The sequence below is a fragment of the Arvicanthis niloticus genome, chromosome 14, assembly GCF_011762505.2.
Source record: "Arvicanthis niloticus isolate mArvNil1 chromosome 14, mArvNil1.pat.X, whole genome shotgun sequence".
Classification (NCBI taxonomy): domain Eukaryota; kingdom Metazoa; phylum Chordata; class Mammalia; order Rodentia; family Muridae; genus Arvicanthis; species Arvicanthis niloticus.
Window position 1 is genome coordinate 45,227,576 of NC_047671.1, and position 13,394 is coordinate 45,240,969.

General features: G+C 41.4%; 1 protein-coding gene and 1 non-coding gene across 9 annotated transcripts in view; both read left to right on the forward strand.

The window, feature by feature from the left end:
* Positions 1 to 13,394, forward strand: part of Ppp2r2b (protein phosphatase 2 regulatory subunit Bbeta) — a 400,180-nt gene that overhangs the window by 252,497 nt on the left and 134,289 nt on the right. The window lies entirely within an intron of this gene.
* On the forward strand, positions 12,492 to 12,687 carry LOC117720262 (U2 spliceosomal RNA). The gene has a single exon (XR_004608283.1). It is a non-coding gene; the product is annotated as a U2 spliceosomal RNA (small nuclear RNA).

The following is a 13,394-nucleotide window of genomic DNA, read 5'->3' on the forward strand; positions in this document are numbered from 1 at the left end:
TCTGTCTCACGCTTCATAAATCTCAATCAACAGGTATTTATTGAGCATATCCCAAGGACTCAGGCACCAAATTAGGTACTGAAGAGAATGCAAAAAACCTAGGTGGACGTTGTCCTTATCCTCTTGGGGCTTGTCTGCCTATCCATATAATGAGTCAACACAATTTGTAAACTGGGTAAGATGGTTTTGGATACTATTAATTCAGGGAAAATGAAATCTGAATACTTCGATGACAGGATGGATGTGATCTGAGACAAAGGTAAACATTGACCTGAAACTCAAATCATCATCCAGGGTGATGGCCTTGCAAAATTAGAGGCGCAATCTTTTACCTCTCAATAAATTAAGTAGTCACTGAAGGTGCAGTCTCTGGATGCACCCTATGCTCCCTGCTCTCACTTGCCGTGCCTTCAAAGACAAGCCTGTGTCTTCTAGCTTCAAACTATCTCAAACTGACCTGCCTCTCCCTGCTCAGAATCTCTCAATCACTTCATACATCGTGAGTAAAATCTAAGGTTGGACATTTTGCAGGATTGCAGTCCCTGGCTCTGCCTCCCAGATGCCCACCACTCTTCTGCCCTAGCACCCCGCCAAGGCTGCTCCACAAATAAACCAAATAAGTTGCCACTTCAGGCTTTCACAAATATGATTGCCTCCTTTGAGAACTCTCTTCTTCAGTGTGCATCTATGGTTGCCTCATTTCTTCCTTCAAGTCTGCTTAGATGTTAATGAGCAGCCTTCCCAGACCCATGTTGACTGTACCAATCACCACTATCCCATCCTCTGTAATGCTATATAACTATTCTTTATAACTTATACAACACTAGGGTGTGTGTTTGTGTGTGTGTGTGTGTATTTGTGTATATATGCATGTGTGTATATGTGTATGTATGTGTGAATTTGTGTGTATGTGCATGCATGTGTGTGTGCATATGTTTGTGTGTGTTTGCCAGTGTGTATGTATTTGTGTATATATGCATGTGTATATATGTGTATGTATGTGTGAATTTGTGTGTATGTGCATGCATGTGTGTGTGCATATGTTTGTGTATGTTTGCCAGTGTGTATGTATATGGGTACATGTGTGTGTTCATATATGTGTATGCATGCATATGTGTATGTTTGTCTCTCTCTCTCTCTGTGTGTGTGTGTGTGTGTGTGTGTGTGTATGAGTGGTACATGCTTGGCTAACTGTGGGAACTCTCTTTCCACTCCACTCCACTCCATGGTACTTAGAAGCTGACTCCTGCACTGCTCTTGATGCTATCAATGGGTGCTTCAGATCTGATGCTGAGATAACACAGTAAAGCATCAATTGGATTAGCTTTCCTAGGAGTATCTCCTGCTATAATTGGAGTCCCCAGAAAGTACCTGTTTGCCTTTCCTAGTAGTATGTTTGCAGATAACCCAGAGAGTCACTTTCTGACCGCCCAAATCACAGAGTATCCCCTGACATAAGAACTCTGATGTTTAGAGAGAAGGTAGCATGGCCTGATGGTATCTGCCTGCTGTTGGAGGTGGATTATGAGTGCCTTGAGGCTGCTGGAGACTCTCCCTTGTTGACTCCCTTATGTAGAAATAACAAAGAGCAGTTTCTGGACATGGATCCAGCCTACTAATGAGCATATTTGGCCTATTTTGTTTTATGTTAATTCAGAGTAGCTGCCAACATTTTAATGAATTTCTGACTTCTGATTAAAATTTATAAGCCATAGCAATGCTGGGTTCATGTTCTTTTTTTAAGATGATATTTGTTACTATATTCTAGGAGGGAGTTTCCAAATTTATATTTTATTTAGCATACTAACGAATGTGTTTCATGATGGCTTTGTTCTTAAGAGCTAGAGCTGAATAGCCACTGTCCTGTTTGTAGAGGACGCCCTTGCCTATAGGCAGCAGCCATTGCCACCACTCATTCCTCTTGCTGGGGCGAAGTGTTCCTTGTCACCTAACATCTGGCAGAGTTCTTACTTTCTTACAGAAATATGCAGTTTTCTATCAAATGTTCAGATACCCTGATATATAAGATGCCTTTGAGGCTAATGAATATGTGGCCTAATCCTAAAATAATGAAGGTTGTCATTTGTTAACTGAAAGCAGAGAACTTGATCACTCAAAGTAGAGTTGTCAACTCTTCCCAGATTTAATGCAACTTCTATCAAAATCCCGCCAGTTACTTTTATAGCTATGTATATAAAAAGTCAAAGGAACTAGAATAGCTTAATCATGGAATTTTTTAAGAGTAAAAAGAGAAGAATGTGTCTACTTTATTTTAATATTTATTATAGATCTACAGTGGCCAATACTGTGTCACTAGAGAAGGGTTAAAGACATAGATCAGTGGAACACAATCCAGAATCCAGAGGTAGATACATACAAATGATATTCTATCCATTTTTCCCAACGTGCAGAACAGTTGAACAGTGGGTATATAGTGTTTCAACAAAGGTTACTAGAGCACCTAGATTTCCAGAATGGATTGTAGAATTATGTATCAAGATATTTTTAAAAGTAGGAAAAATAGAAAGCTATCGGGCTATAGCTAGACAAAGAATGTTCTAGCATTTGACATCAAATGCACCATCTGTAAATGGAGTCTCGCCAAAACGATCACCACTTAACTCAGCCAAAGGCTAATTGGAAAGTGAACAAACACTAGTTTCTAGGTGTACAGGAGCCTTTAACACTCAGCATTAAGAATATAGTCAGGGTAAAAAATAGCCAAAGACATGTAACACCTCATCAGCAGACACACAAACATCAAGTTTATCCAAATAAGGTGACTATCACAAGCCACAGAGGAGATGCAAATTCAGACCACATGCATCACTGTGGCTGAGTAAAAACTAGTGATATCACTGTACACTGGATCCCAGAGACACATTTATCATTTACAGACTGTCAGTGACAATGAAGACTATATACAGCCATCTTGGAAAACAATATGGAAATCTCTTATGATCAAATGATGTAGCTAAGAATTGCGTTCCTGGACATTTATCTCATAAAAGTTAAAAAGCATGCTCATACACCAAAAAAAAAAAAAAAAAAAAAAAAAAAAAAAAAAAAAACATATTTACTTGTAAATGCTATTTATAGCAACATTTTTACATAGCTGTTAAAAACTTAAAGTAACTCCTTACACAGGTAGATAGCTAAACAACTGTGCTACCTCTAGGCTCTGGAATACATCCCAGCAACAAAAGAGTAAATTACTGATTCCCACAACAACCTAGGTGAATCCAAAACAGAAAAAAACAAAACAAAACAAAACAAGAGGATGACTGAGAAAACAATTCCCAAAGCTTAAAACCTGGATTATAACCTCACCTTACTTCTGACAACTACAGATCTGCTGCTCTTCATTCCTGTAACACTCTTGACAAGATTATAGAAGCAGCAAGGTGATGAACGGTTGCCAGGGGTTACAGAGAGGATGGACCTGAAGGGAGGTCGGTGTTGCTACAAGAGAGTAACTGGAGACAGCGTGGCAGTAATAGGAATGTGCTGTACTTGGACTGAATTTACGTCAGCATCCTGGTTTGTGATGGGGTCATAACTTTTTACGAGATATTGATACAGTTATGAGAAACTAGGTAGAGGGGTCATTTACTGTGTCATTTCAGACAAAAGCATATTCATATCTACAACTGTCTCTATGTTAACATCTTAATTGAAAACATCACAGCCCGGAAAAGTTAGTATTGGTATACGTCCCTCACTCTGGCACTTTCTGCTTAGCAGCATCGGCTTTTCTAAGGTTCCTAGGGTCCTAGGGAACCTTGTCCAAACATTGTCACTACTGCAGTAATAGCCTTCAAATTGCTGCTGGGCCGGGAAAAAAATGACTAGTGGTTCTGTCTAATAAGGAGTTAGGTACAAACTAGTTAATAATAATGTGCACTGTAGCAATTTGGTGACTTTTAAAAAAAGAAGTGGTGCACATAAACTAATGTTCTCACTAATTTCTGCATTATTATTATATGATACTCCCCCCAGCCAATTAGACTCCATCTGGCTTCTCAAATCTTAGGATCAGTTTGGGGACCTCCTTATCTGTTTGTCATTGATTTGGATCCGGTACATTTTTGATTATGTTCAAGTCTATAAAGGTATCCTTGCAGCGACTGACAGGAATATGTCACTAACCACATGCTAATGTCAGAGCAGCAAGTTCTGTCTTGCTGCTTCTCACATATTTGTCAGAGGTTGAATCTATTTAGTTTAGTTTGTCTTTTCCTTGGGATGCAGAGATAAAAACCCAGGGCTCTGTGCACACCATGTAAGACCAAATAAGCAATCTACCAGCAAGCTAACTCCATTCCTCCCTCAGTTTTTAAAAGACCCTACAGCAGCCTATATGAGTTTGACACATGTCCTGGATAGTCTTTTGTCAACTTGACACAAGCTACAGTCTTCTGAGAAGAGGAACCTCAGCTCAAAGATTCCTACAGCACATTTCCCTGAGGGCTTAGGTAGGGCCTTTCCTTGATTGGGATGATTGACCTGGGAGGGCCCAGCTCACTAGAGCCTGTGCCATCTTGTGTAGGTAGTCCTGAGTAGTATAAGAAAGCAAGCTGAGTCAAGCATGGGAAGCAAGCCAGTAAGCAGTGTTCCTCCATGACCTCTGTTCAATTCCTGCCTCCAGGTTCCTGATGGAGTAGTTCCTGTGCTGACTTCCCTTGATGATGCACTATAATGTGGACATATAAGGCAAATGAACTCTGTCTCTTCCCAATTCGTTCTCATTGCAGTATTATTTTTCCCAGCAATAGAAATCCAACTGGGACACCATGTTATGGCTTGATGCATAGGTTGGGAACCACAGGTATAATGGCACATTCTGGTTTCCTTTAGACAAAACTAAATAAAACCAGACAGAAAGCCACTACTAGCATCTTCCTAGGTGAAACGATCCACTGATGTTGTCTACTATGTCCTTAGAATGATTTCACAGCCACCTGTCTACCTGGAGGGGAGGGGTACTCAAGGGCCATTTTCTATGATTCAGTGATAGCAGAAATGGTTAGGGACAGACTGCTGATCTTTCTGTCTCTGGTATTTTAGAGATATGGAGCCATTTGCAAAGATCCTCTTCTCAAAATCAACTTCTAAAACAGATGGCTGACAGGTAGTGAGCAGCACGGAAGGGTCTGTGCTCTTATTAGTAAACCCAGCCTGGTCTAGAGCCCTTGAATTAAGCTTTGTCCACAGATGGCAGCCAGCCCGATGCAGGAAAGGCTCAGTAGTGAGAGCCCAAATTTGAACCCAGCATGTGAACTGGCTGAGGTGTCCTTCCAGAGCTTCAGCTCACAGTGGGCTTTGCAAAGTGTGCCCAGGGCTTTGCAGTGCCCGCAGGACCATCCTATCCCATTGGATTGAACCCAGAGTGTTAAGCCATCATAGAGCCAGCATTTACTTAAGCCACTTTTCCCCATCACAAATTATCAATTCAAGCTCCTTGACTCATGAGTAAAAAGAAATCCACACAATGAAATATATATTTTTAACGATTCTTCAGTTTCATTGAGGAAAATCAAATACATGAGGTTGTTTTGTCCCCAAAATCTCTGCTTTGTTCTTGTTAGCATTGAATCTAAACTCCACCCCATGGTTGCCTAGCAACAGCCAGGTATGCCCCTACCCATAGTTACCTGGCAATAGCCAGGTAGGCCTAGCCCACTGTAAAAGGGGCTGCTTGCCCCTTCTCTCTCTCTCTCTCTCTCTCTCTCTCTCTCTCTCTCTCTCTCTCTCTTGATCTCCTGTTCCTTTCTTGTCTTCTTGTTCCCCCTCTGTCCTCTTCCCCATTCTCTTCCCCCTCTTTCCACATGCTCATGGCAGGCCTCTACTTCTCTACTTTCTCCCTCTCTCTGCCTTTCTCTGCTTCTACTACCCTCTTAACTCTCCTCCCCATGCCCTGAATAAACTCTGTTCTATACTATACCGTCCATGTGGCTGGTCCCTCAGGGGGAAAGGATGCCTTGTCATGGGCCCACTGAGACATCCCCTTCCCCCATACCTCACCACACCCCCATAGAACATTTCTCCTTTCTCTTTATCTTTTTATAAACACATCAGTTCTTTCTTTCACAAGCTAGTGAATAAATTCTTTGCCCATGTTCCTACTCATTTTTCCTTCCTCTGGAGGAAGATACATCACTGGGATTAACCGTCTTGCCCCCAACTCTGGTTGTCACCAGCTCTCTAGTCTGTGTAGTGATTGGTACTTGTAGTTCTTTTTACCCACAGCCCCAAAGCTGTTTCTAAGTCGAAATCAGTATTTCCTCACAGATGTGTAATGACACCATGATGAATGTTATTCAGCAGAGGTGGATCTGATTGAGACCTCTCTCCAAGAATGGAGAGCAATATGAGAGACCAGAAAGTAGCTGCTCATTTCCTTCTGGAAGTGAGGAAGGTTATACACAGTGGTGAAAGCCATTCTCTGGGTCCCCAACCTAATTGTTTTGATTAACATGATGCATAGCCATCACAGGTGTAGCACATAATAACTCTGTAAGGTTTTCATAGCCAGGCCAATTAAGCTCTGTCAGTGAGCCAAGAACTAACTGAATGGGCTTCCTAATGCCAAAAGCCAAAGTGGCTTTCTCTAAAGGGGAGCTGATCTTCTAAGACAATTCACCGTTTTAAAACATAGCCATGCTTCCTGTTACTTCATTCTCTCCCTGTGAGGGGAGAAGCATTTTAGATGGCGGAAAGCCGAGTTCAAAGAGAGTCAGTGACTGGCAAGTTAGAGGGCTTCGATTGTGGCATGGAATGCTCATGGCAAAGGTTCTTGAAGAATTTTCTTCTGCCTACATGGCAGGAGCATCTTCATTGAACAACTCCCCAGACTACTACTATATTATTTTCTCATTAAATGCAAAAAAAAAAAAAAAAAAAAAAAACCATGAGATTTGTATCTCTATTATCTCATTTAGGAAAAAGAGTTCAAAAGCTTGGAATACTAGTAGTTCGAATCCCATTTCTTCTGTAGGCAAGGAAGCCATGGATGCTGAAGTTGACTACAGGTAGAGGCTCTCAGGGTTGTAGAGCTGGGACTGGTACCCAGGCCTCATGACTTCATCCTCTTCTTGTTCCTCATATCATTATGTTCTTGTCCCACATCACTCCAGCACATTTTAAACTGAGATGCAGATGAGGCTCCATATACTACTGCAAAGATGTCTCCTGCTACCTTGGGACCCAGGTTGGAACCATTGAAGAGTTTGGGTTGACGATTTTCCCCCTATTGAAATGGGAATGGACAGTTCATGTTTCAAATGGAATGTTAGGAATATAGCCATTTGACAATTTGGAATAAACAAATTTGGCAATTTGGAATAAATGAATTTGACCATTGGTCTTCTAATTGCCAGATCTCTGTGCTGATAAAGATAGGCTCCTTACCAGGAGCCCAGAATACACCTAAAATTCCACAATGGCTGTGGAAGACCACAAAGGTAGAAGAAACATGTCTGAGCGAGCAAGGCAGGCTCTGGAGTAAATCACGTGGCTAAGGAGGAAATAAGTTGGAGCTATTCTCAGTCAGAACCACAAATAAGTTCTTGCAAAAAAAAATGTGTTGCTGGTGTTGCCTAGCAATCGTAAATGGAAAGGCACTCTTTTTGGCTCTATTGAGAGATTTTAGGTTAAGGCTGAACCCCTAAGCACAATGATTGCCTGGCTCAAGTCCACGGTGCTGAGGAGTACACAGGATGGTTTCCTGGGGACGCACGGGAGGACTGAGGTAGATGTTCACATTGCTCACTGCTGGAAGGCCAGTTTTTTCCACCCATTGTTGATTTGAAAGCTCTCTTCAGCCTGTGAGTTCTCACTAGAGAAGGAAAGAATGTATCTTCTGTTTCCTGTGGTGCACTGAAGCCCAAGGGCCAGCTTCCTTTAATGTAAAAGCCAAAAGGGATGAATTCCTCAGGAATAATCAGCTTCTACTGCTTCTCTGGCTGTAGAAATATAAACTGTGTCTGCTCTTGTCACTCCACCCTGAAACTGGGGGTGGCTAATGTGGCCAGATGAACACAAGTATCCTTAAGGAGAAAGAAAGGCAGGGAGGGAGGAAAGTAGGGAATAATAGAAGGGTCTATGATCTTCTCCGTTTTATTTCAAGAGGGAGCATATCCTTATTCGGGTAAATACATAAGTACCTGTAAACCAGCATGTATATTTTTTGTGTAGTTATGGTTGTTGTTTTTGTTGGGTTTTGCTATTTTATAAAGTGATTTCCAGGCATGGTGTTGAATAAACCTACACGCAGCTTAACATAATGCAGTTGAATTGATTTCTGCCTGCTAAGCTGTGATTCTTTCTCAGGAGGGAAGAATCAATAAGGTCAGTTGGGCCCGTATTTGCACGCCGTTGGTCTTGGTTTTAATCTTGGTAATCCTACCCATAACCACTCGCTGAGGCAGACCGATTGGCAGCAATATTTGCTTAATGATTTTGTGGCCATCATATTTGAGGCACCTTCTAATTTATAGCTCACAGAGGTTCTTGCTCCTTTTAGTGCTCTCTTCTTCCCTGTACTGCAGCAGACCTATTGGGAGGAAGTTAGGAGAGATCAACTTGACAGAAAAAAAAAAAGATTTGGAATGAGTTTAAAAGAGAATCTGAAAGAAAGAAAGAAAGAAAGAAAGAAAGAAAGAAAGAAAGAAAGAAAGAAAGAAAGAAAGAAAAGAAAGAGAGAAAGGAAGAAAGGAAGGAGGAAAGAAAGAAAGAAAGAAAGAAAGAAAGAAAGAAAGAAAGAAAGAAAGAAAGAAAGGAGAGAGAGAAAGAAAGAAAAAAGAGAAAGGAAGAAAGAAATGATTGTTTTAAAAGTTAAGCTTCGGTGCTTCAAATATAGGGATAGCTTCTGTGGGAAGAAAGTGAGTGAACCGTGAGAAAACACAGGAATACCGTCTAAATTAGTTAATCATGTTACTTAATTTAATTAATATCAACTGCCACTTGTTGTGTGTACAAGTAGCCCCTCACCTTTTTCTTCTGCAAAAGATGCTCGCATGAATCACACTTAGAGTCCAGGGGGTGCTCCCTTCCTTTAGCCTCCCTTGCTGATGACCCACACTTTTAAGACATGTATGGAGCAGTACCCCAGTCCTTTCTGGTCAATGAATACAGCATTGGTGAAGAAAAGACAAAGAACCACAGCCCACCAAGCCACAGCTCCCCACTGATAACTAGTTCATGCCAACTTATTAAGCCAAAGAGTCTTTAAGAGGTTGCAATGAGGTGAGCAAACTCCTCAACATGGACTGGTGCTTCTTACGTTAATTTACCATGTATATCATGAGAAAGTACCACAAGTTGGGTTCCTTAACCAGCCAAGATGAATTTTCTCACATTCCTGGAAAAGCCCATAATCAAGACATTGAGATGATGTATCTGTCTGAAGACTAATGGAGATGTCATGCTGATTCCCAGCCTCTAGTTATTTACCAGCAATCTTGAATGGTTCATAGGGATGGATGAACCACTCCTTCTCTGCCTTGATGTTCACATGGTATTTTCCCTTTGAGCAAGTATATCTCTTTATCCCAACTTCTCCTTTCCATACGGACACATTGGACTAGAACCTATCTTATTGGCTTCATTTAAAGCAACTACTTCTGTGGTAACCACTTTTCTAAATTAGTCCCATTCTGAGGTATTAGGGATTAGAACTTCTCCAGATCAACTTTGGAAGGGCACATTTGACTCACAGAGTTACTGTTATCTTCATTATAAATCCATTCTCTGCCCTGCATGTTACTAATTTGCATAGGGAGAAATGGAAAAATGGCATTCCTGTTGCATAATACAATTATCTTCAAGTACATTGGATGACACACGTCCACAATGCCAGACATTAACAGTCCCGGGAAGGAAATGTTGCTAGTCCAATCTAGAGAGGCAAGGCAGCCAATCCCATGTTATACTTGAAGCCATTGAGAGTCTTGGCAGTCTCTGCAACCCTTAAGATTTCATATTCTCTCACATACAAAACAGGCAGGCAGCAGCCTGCCCAGCCTCACCAGATGGCATGGAGTCCCCAATGCCATTGTCATCATGCACATTTTAAATTTATTAAAAAGCCCATGAAAAAAGAAATACCCTTTGGAGCAATAAAGTCCCAGCTCCAACAGTTTTCTTTAGTATCACAGCAAAGTCCCCTGGGTTCCTGTTGAGTCTGTTAGCCAGTAATTCTTCAAGATGGCTTTCTTCTGACACATTCACAACAATTTCCTTTGTAAGCACGTGAAGGCTTGATTCCTCCAGAGCCCATTACATAGACAGATTGGCCCCAGAGATAATTACAAGAAGGTGGTCTAATGGGCTCGATTAAGGAAATCCTATTACCTCCATGAAGAATCACCAGTGAACAAGTTCTCTCTCTCTCTCTCTCTCTCTCTCTCTCTCTCTCTCTCTCTCTCTCTCTTTCTCTCTCTCTCTCTCACCCCACAGAGCACTGAGCAATATCTCTGTCTCTCTCTGTCCCTCTCCTCTCTCCTCTCTCTCCTCTCTCCTCTCTCTTCTCTCTCCTCTGTCTCTCTCACACACAAAAACACACATGCACTGTCTCTGTCTCCCAACCCCCCCACACACACACACAGAGCACAGATTTAATCTCTTATCTAGAACCATATGTTTTACCATTTATATTTGGAAATCAGGTTTATATCGATCTGCCAAAGTACAGTTGACCCAAAATATATTTTTTCACACTGCTGTTTGAAAACGTATTTAGGGTAACATACACGAATGGATAAAATATGACATAGTAGAATAAATTAAGAGTCATATGACCTAAAATCATGGGCTCTCACAATTGCAGGCAGGAGTAGTACTTCTATCAAACCCAAAAGAGGGTGACCTGACCCTTGTTATGACAGGACCCTCAGAGTGTGCATATTGCTCACCACCTGCAGAGAGGGGGAGCCCCCAGGAGGCTGCGTTCCACTATATATTGACTCACGTCTGTGGGATGATAGTAGAAAAATACTTGGTTTTTCAAAAGCACATGGAAGGGTGGATTTATATGAACATTCACCACCAGCAGCCAATAATTCACACTAGCTCACTGCTCCTAGTGTCGACAAGCCCTGGAAGGTGAAAATCTACTTCACTGAGTTATGAGCCTGTATTAAGCCCACCTCACACTCTGAATATTTATAGTACATATATGTGTGGAGAAGAAGGGGCTTCTGCGAGCTTGTAGCCTTTCTCATGGAGTCTGCTTCACCATTGCCAACCAAGGAGGGGTGAAGAGAGGGGGGCTGCAGTAGGATGTGTCGTGTGAGAGAATAATAAATAAAAAGGAAAAATAGAAAAGTAATTATGGCAAGCTTAGGAACTTCCAGAGGATAATTTTTTAATGATAAGTTTTTAAATTTCATTTTTAAAAAGTTGGAACTAGAATAAAACCCAGGCACGCTCATTTTCAATGTGTTCTTATGGTGGTGAGACAATGTCTATAAAACCATTCCCTCCTGTGATCTTCATTTCTTTTAGAACACTCATTATTTTAATTGAAAAAATTAAAGAATCCCAATATATGAATACTGTATTTATAAAATTATCCACCCCTTGTGTCTTGAAAATGAAGTATTTTTCCCGTTTGTGTCTGTATCTGTTACTTCTCTGTTGCTAGATAAAATATGTTCAGAAGCCACTCAAGGAAGAAAGTTTGGCTTTCACTTACCAAGAGCTAGACTTGATAATGTTGGGGATGGAACAGCAGCATCAGGGTGGGTGGCCAGAGCATGGAGTTAGGATCACATGCCTCAAATGCACATGGGAAGCAGAAAGAAAACAAGAAACTGGGGTGAGGCTATAAACTATCAAAAACCACACCAAGTGACATACTTCCTTCAGCAAGGTTCAACATTCTAAAAATTCCGTCGTCTCCCTAGACAGCACCACCAGCTGGCCGGGGGGAGGGCAAGTGTTCACATACATGAACCTATGGAGGAAGATTTCTCATTTAACCCACAATAGTGTTTTGTTTGTTCGTGGTTTGGATGTGAAATCTCCCATAAGGCTCATTTACCTGAAATATTTAGTCCCCAGTTGCTGATAGTCTTTAGGACATTGTGGAACCATGGGCAGTGGGATGTAGCTGAGGGTAGCAAGTTTAGAAGAGAAGGAGTCCAGTTCATAGCTTATCCTGCTCACAGACTGTTTCTGACTACCGACATGGCATAATCATTGCTCCACTGTCTGTCCACCATGGAGCCTCCAGCCATGTCCTTCCCCACCATGGCACAATGATGCCATATGCCTGAGCCATGAACCAGAACAAATCCTGCCTCTTTATTTCTGTCAGGCATTCTGTCACAGTGATATGAACAGTAACTAAAACCATCTCTATAAAAACAAGCAAGCATGTTCATTGCATGTGTGGGGTGTGGCTATAAGAAGTGGGAATCAGACATCCTACATCAAAACCTCAGGCTTTCATCACTGAGGCAGAATTACCACAAATGTAAATAGTTACCATCCCTTCTCAGTCTTTTGGCTAAGATCAAGTGTGGTATTCAGCTGTTCTTATCAGTTTAAACACCGATCCATTGTAAACTTTTCATCTATGAGTGTAGGTATAAAATCTCATTTACTTAAACTAATTTGGCAAGACATGAAAGATAATAGAAAGAAAATGGATTCTACAAGAGCATCAAGAATTTTTTTTCTTTAGACAGTGTCTCATGTGTATCAGGCTGGCCTGAGCTCACTATATAGCTAAGGATGACCTTGAACTTTTGATCTTCCTGCCTCCATGTCTCAAGTACTGAGATTGTATGTATGTACCACCATACCCAACTTATACAATGCTGTAGGTTGAACCCAGGGCTTCGTGCAGCTATGCAAGTTACATCCTTAGCCACTGTGTGTGTGTGTGTGTGTGTGTGTGTGTGTGTGTGTGTGTGTGTATGGGTGGATTTACTTCAAAATGAACATGTAAATCCTTGATCAGACATTGGATGCTTTCTTAGCACTTTCCACCTTGTTTGTGGGGCTTTTTGCTTCATCTACACTAGCTGGCCTGACTGGTGTCCTGGGCATTCCCCTATCTCTGTCTCCTCAGTGCTAGATTTGTAGCTACACACCATGTGTTTGACTTTTACAAGGATACTTGTGATTTCACTGAGGTCTTCATCCTTACACACCAAGCACTTTACCCACTGAGTCATCTCCCCAACCCTAAGGGCTTTATAACCAAGAGACAATGTCTTCCTCCCTTGAATTCCCTCCTTCAATTGTCAAGGGCTCTTCCTTTAGACTGGTTTTTTCCCATGATGACTTTGTTTTGTTTTGTTTTGTTTTGTTTTGTTTTGTTTTGTTTTTCGAGACAGGGTTTCTCTGTGTCATGATGACTTTAAAAGCTCCTCACTTACCTCTAA